The sequence below is a fragment of the Helianthus annuus genome, chromosome 2 (assembly GCF_002127325.2).
Source record: "Helianthus annuus cultivar XRQ/B chromosome 2, HanXRQr2.0-SUNRISE, whole genome shotgun sequence".
In the NCBI taxonomy this organism is placed as follows: domain Eukaryota; kingdom Viridiplantae; phylum Streptophyta; class Magnoliopsida; order Asterales; family Asteraceae; genus Helianthus; species Helianthus annuus.
Window position 1 is genome coordinate 141,100,812 of NC_035434.2, and position 6,106 is coordinate 141,106,917.

The following is a 6,106-nucleotide window of genomic DNA, read 5'->3' on the forward strand; positions in this document are numbered from 1 at the left end:
TTATTTTGGACCCCTGTACTTCCCGAAAGCCTATATTACCTCCCCAGTAAGCTTTTACAAGGCATGATAAGCTAATTAGAATTGAAAAAGAAACTAATGAATGATTAGGAGTCATTAAGAGGAAGATTTAAAGGCCTTGAATGAAAATTTGGACTAATTGGTTAAACGCTCGTATGGTGCTCTTGCACGACATACCGGGTTAGTATAATAGGTAGTGCATACAAAGAGCTAACAATAAAGTGATGCGAATGATTAAATTGAGGCTAGACTTAAAGTTGCTAGTAGTTCAAGTGACAGTAGAAATGTAGATTGATGTTTAATCCTCGTCATGAGTATGGATAAGTGAGTATGAAAATGGTAGTGATGTTAGTGTATTAATATCTGAATGTCTACGGTAATGTGTACTACTATATGCTCACCCCCATGAGGATATGAAAGAAATTAGGAGCAACGTTAGTAATGGAATGTAGTGGTTTGCTCTAGATAAGCGGGAATGAAATAATAATTATCCAGTGATAACGTTTAATTCAAATGAATGATAGTAAAATTGAGTAAGTAAATGGTCCAAATTATTATGTGTTAGTGAAAGTACCTAGAAAGGATGCAATAAAACTTTAAATATAAATGAAACCATTTGAACTAATACTAGCGGTGAAATGTATTAGTAGGATAATATGAACACCATTTTCCTGTAATGTAAAACATGGTGTTGGACTCTTTAGATTAATGCAAGTTTGCACACTTTAGATAAGTACGATAATGCGATGAGTTGAAAATTTAAAAAGAGAAGTGATAAAGTACGGAAATGTGAAGTATGTGTTGTTGACTTGTTACGAACGGGTCAAGGTGATGTAGAAAGCATAATAAAGGAATTGTATAAATAAGTGACTCGTAGTAACGGGTCGCAGTGGATGAAATTATGATGATGATGAAATGGTATGCATTGACCTGGCTATGATAATAGTCAAAACCTTGACCCTTTATGAACGGGTTGGATGGACTACACGTTTGTTTTAAAGAAATAATGTACTTAAAACTAGGACATTACTAATGAATAAATCGATATGATGAAACAGGTTTCGGGGACGAAACCTTCTTTAAGTGGGGTAGACTTGTAACATCCCAAAATTTTGTAAGTCATAATATAATATTTTTATATTATGTTGACGCAATTAGAAAAGAAAACGGTGAATATAATTTTACCATATGTAAGTAAATAAAATACTAGTAAGAAAATTATTGTGAATAAACCAAGTTAACCAAGTTAGAATATGGTGTGATAAATGGCATGCTATGAAAGGTTAAGGGCTAAATATGTTAAATGGAAGGAAGATATTATGACTAAACAAAAGTGCAGGAAATTGACTAAGGTATATGTGTGTGTGTCGTGAGATAGAGAAGGGGGAGAGGGTTCAACCTAACTAACAAGAACACACTCAATTTCAGCAAATTAATGATGATTTTAGGTTGGAAATCAGTGCATGAAGCATAATCCATGTTATCTTAGTTGTTCCTAACTTAAAGTAAGTCACAATTTGTGAAATGATGAACATTGATGAAATGGGTCTTTGATTAATCCGTGTATATATGCGAAATTAGGATGGTAAGAGGCTATAATCATCATATGAGACTTGAATTATGCATGAAATTCGGATTAATTTGATGTTATTATGTAAACCCACTTGTAGGTAATAATGTTATGGGAATGTTGATGAATTATGTGTAATACTAGTTGTAGTTTGATGTGTGAAGTTAATTGTTGAATGTGATGTTATATAAATCTGATTTAGAAAGGAGATTAGGTGAAAATGATGAATGTGATGATCTTGATAAGAATTTGGTATGATTGTGCACAAGTTACTTGTACACTATGCTTGGAAAGTAGTACGCACACCAAGTGTTCGATGAAATGCCTAGTATAGGTTAGTATGTGCTACACTTGTAAGGAATGCTAATTAAGTAGTAATGAAGATGATCATGTATTATAAGTATGAAAAGTGCTTAGTTATGAGTGTGTGTATGTTAATTATGTTATGAATGTGACGACATGTACGATTAGGAGTCATGTCAACATGGACATAAACATGGAAGGACAATGGGTCAAAGGTAAACACGGAAGCTATGCACGAACTCGGATGCACGAGGTAAGTAAACTCCCGGACTCCCTCTTAAGTAGTAAAAGAGATTAATTGTATGATAATTGTTAGAAGCTATGTTGAAATGCGTTATTGATAATGATATCAAGTAAGTAGTATTAAGTAAGTGATTTCTGACTCACTTCTAAGTAAGTATAGAGAGTTTTGATATCTATGAATATGGGGAATCGTGTAAGATTGTGTAATAAATGGGAGTACTAAGGTAAGTATTGTTGTAGCGGGTCGAAAGTAGTTGATTATGTCGGAAACAACTTGGTAAAATCAAACGGGTTAAAATCAAGAAAGCATGATAAAAGTATAGATTTGATTATGGGGACATGGGGTAAAGTGTTAGAATGATTTGGGGGATTGGAATAATGTTATTTTATGATTTGGGAAGCTCGAGATGCGCAAACGGGGGCCGAAACGTCGAAAATAACGAAATCCGAGCGCCGGTGCTGCAGGGGCGGCGTCCCAGACGCTGGTAGCAGCGTCGCCGACGCTGGTCTGCAGCTGGCCAACGCCTTAAGTTGCTGTCTACGCGACAGCCGACGCCAGCAGCCCCGTTTCTTCGTTTTCTTCGATCCCGAACCCCGTAATCTCATTCCTAAGCCCCAATAAACTTCCATAACGTACCCCAACCTTACCAAATAGTTTTTGTGAGGTGCGGGTGAGTATAGAACTCATTTTTAAAAGTTTCCGAAATGCACACCAAACTCATTAAAGAGTGTTTATGCGATGCGAGTAAAAAGGGAGCGTGTAGGCAAGTACGTGTGAGAATAAAATAAGTATGTAAGCCTTGTATGCATGGATTTAGTTGCATGTTAGTAAATGGAAATCATGGGTAAACATGAATAGAAATAAGTATGTACGTAGACTAGTGTGTACGAGACTTATGCATGTGTATAGATGTTTGTGGTTAAGATTGTTAGAATGAATATGTAAGCATGTAAGTTGTATGAAAGAGTTTAGGTAGGGAGGTATGCATGTATTAAGTATGATTATTATCTTTTAAGGGGTTGGGTTAGATAAGACGCATGTGTGTTAATAAACCAAATGTCTCCGAATGAGTGAGATTCGTATGAAGGTATGTATGGTTTTAATATATATGAGTATTGATGATACTAACTGAGTTATCTATGAGAATGAAATAAAAGTGCAGGTATGTAAGTGTTGGGCTCTCTGCGATTGGAGACCCGGTGTAAAGAGCGAATTCGGAAGAACATCTTAATGGAGTAGAATACACAGATAGAGTGCTACGATTGTTTATATATTCATTAATTATGTATGATGTCACCATTTACTAATGTGTTAGTTATATATGGTGACCGCAGGTTATTCGAATCATTATTATCATCATGATGGAGAAGTGGACGATGATCGAGTTGAAGATCATGGATTGTACGGAAAAGTGGTCACGTGGGTTGTATTTATATGTTATAACGGTTATTTTAACTAAGGATGAATGATGTACTTATTTAAAGAAGTCGTTTAAATCGGTTTTCATGTATGTTAGAACAGTTATAAAAAAAGAAATTTTAAGACTCGTATTTCCGCTGCGTCGTTTTAAAGTTAAACGTGTTAGGGTCTTACAATCTGGGGATTAATCAGTGAAATCAGAGATATGGTCAAAGCAGCTAGGCTACAAACAATTGAAGAAACAGTGGAGCTTGCTAATACTCTAACTGATGGACTACTACACACGCAAGAAGAAAATCAGAAAAAGAATCTAGCTCCAAGGATTACCCAGGAACTATGTTCTCGTAATTCCTATCATGGGAAAGGAACAGGTTCATCTTCTTCACCTTTCTGTAAGTTCTGTAAAAAGAAGCATTTAGGAAAATGAGCAAGGTACTGCAACTTTTGCAAGAAATCGGGACATAAGGAAGAAGAATGTAGAATCAAAGCCAGCATTAGAATATGCTACAACTGTGGAGAGACGGGTCATATACGACCAAACTGCCCAAAACTAACGCCAGCAGCAATTGATAACAAGGCAAAGACAATAGAAGGACCCAAGAAGAATGCCAGAGCATTCGTATTAACAGCCGAAGAAGCTAAGATGATCCCTGATGTAATTGCCGGTATGTTTTTAGTTAATGATGTTTATGCTAAAGTATTATTTGACTCTGGTGCAAACCAAAGTTTTATAAATACTTCTTTCTTCAAACTTCTCAATCAACCATTAACTAAACTTCACCAAGATTATATGTTGGAGACAGAAAACGGAAATTCTATCAAAATAAGTGAAATCCTTCAGGAAGGAAAGATAGAATTTTTAGATCATAAGTTTACCGCTAACCTGTTACCAATGAATCTAGTCGGATTCGATGTCGCATTAGGAATGGATTGGTTGGTAGCCAATCATGCACGAATTTTGTGTGAACAAAATTCTATAGAAGTTTGTACGCCAACTAGCGAAAGGATCACAATTAAGGGAGACAAGCCGACCAGGTCAACAAAATTCATCTATGTGATGAAAGCTGCAGGTTATGCACGAAAAGGAGGAATGGTGTATATGATTTCGGTAATCATTAGCACTAAAGGAAAAGAGTTAAAAGATATTCCAGTAGTATCTAATTTCTCAAATCACCTGATACCAGGAACTGCACCGGTTACCAAAGCACTCTATCATCTAGCACCAACAGAGATGCAGGAATTAAAGAAACAGCTAGACGAATTATTAGAAAAAGGTTTTATAAAACCTAGCTCATCACCTTGGGGAGCGCCGGTGTTATTTGTCAAAAAGAAAAATGGATCGATGCGTATGTGTATTGATTACAGAGAATTGAATAAGATTGCGATTAAAAATCGGTATCCACTACCGAGAATCGATGATCTATTTGATCAACTTCAAGGAGCGTGATTCTTTTCCAAGATTGATTTACGCTCAAGATATCATCAACTGAAGGTACAGGAAGAGGACTTGCCTAAAACTGCTTTCAGAACAAGGTATGTCCATTATGAATTTACAGTCATGCCATTTGGTTTAACCAATGCCCCAGCCGCATTTATGGACATGATGAACAGGATATGTAAACCATACCTGTATAAATTCTAATCTATTCCAAGAGTAAAGAAGAGCATGCGAAGCATTTACAAGTACTTCTATCATTGTTGAGAAAAGAGAGGCTTTATGCTAAATTCTCAAAATGTGAATTCTGGTTGCAAGAAGTGTAATTTCTTGGACACGTAGTTAATCATGAAGGAATTCATGTGGATCCTACAAAGATCGAAGCTATTACTAAATGAAAAGTCCCTGTAATACCAACAGAAGTAAGAAGTTTTCTTGGATTGGCAAGATATTATAGACGTTTCATTCAAGATTTTTCTAGAATAGTCATTCCATTAACCAAACTAACTTGCAAGTCAGTTAAGTTTGAATGGGGACCAAAACAAGAGGAAGCATTTAAGATTTTAAAGCAAAGGTTAACTAACGCACCAATACTTGCTTTAGAAGAAGGAACTGAAGACTTTGTAGTCTATTGTGATGCCTCCAAGTCAGGATTTGGATGTGTGTTGATGCAACATCAAAAGGTAATTGCCTATGCCTCTAGACAATTAAAGAAGCATGAAGAAAATAATACAACACATGATCTAGAGTTAGAAGCAATAATTTTTGCACTTAAGATTTGGAGACATTATCTCTACGGTAGTAAGTTTATTATCTTCACAGATCATAAAAGTTTAAGATATGTTTTCGGGCAAAAGAAATTAAACATGAGGCTAAGACGTTTGATAGAAATCCTTAGCAATTATGATTTTGATATCCAATACCATGCAGGAAAAGCTAACGTAGTAGCTGATACTTTAAGTCGAAAGTATCATGAGAAGCCAAAAAGGGTACGTGCTCTCAGATTAAACATGCAAGTAGATTTAAATGAACAACTGAAAAAGATACAGGAAACATCAATCAAGGATAATACTGAAAGATTGAAAGGAATAATTAAAGAATTAGAAAAAGGAGTAGA

The 6,106-nt window shown here is 35.5% G+C and overlaps 1 long non-coding RNA gene across 1 annotated transcript; it reads left to right on the top strand.

Moving 5' to 3' along the window:
• The first annotated feature begins 3,169 nt into the window (after positions 1-3,169).
• LOC110896422 lies at positions 3,170-3,683 on the top strand. Its single transcript, XR_002567901.1, has 2 exons — positions 3,170-3,222; positions 3,470-3,683. It is a non-coding gene; the product is annotated as an uncharacterized LOC110896422 (long non-coding RNA).
• The last annotated feature ends 2,423 nt before the right edge of the window (positions 3,684-6,106 follow it).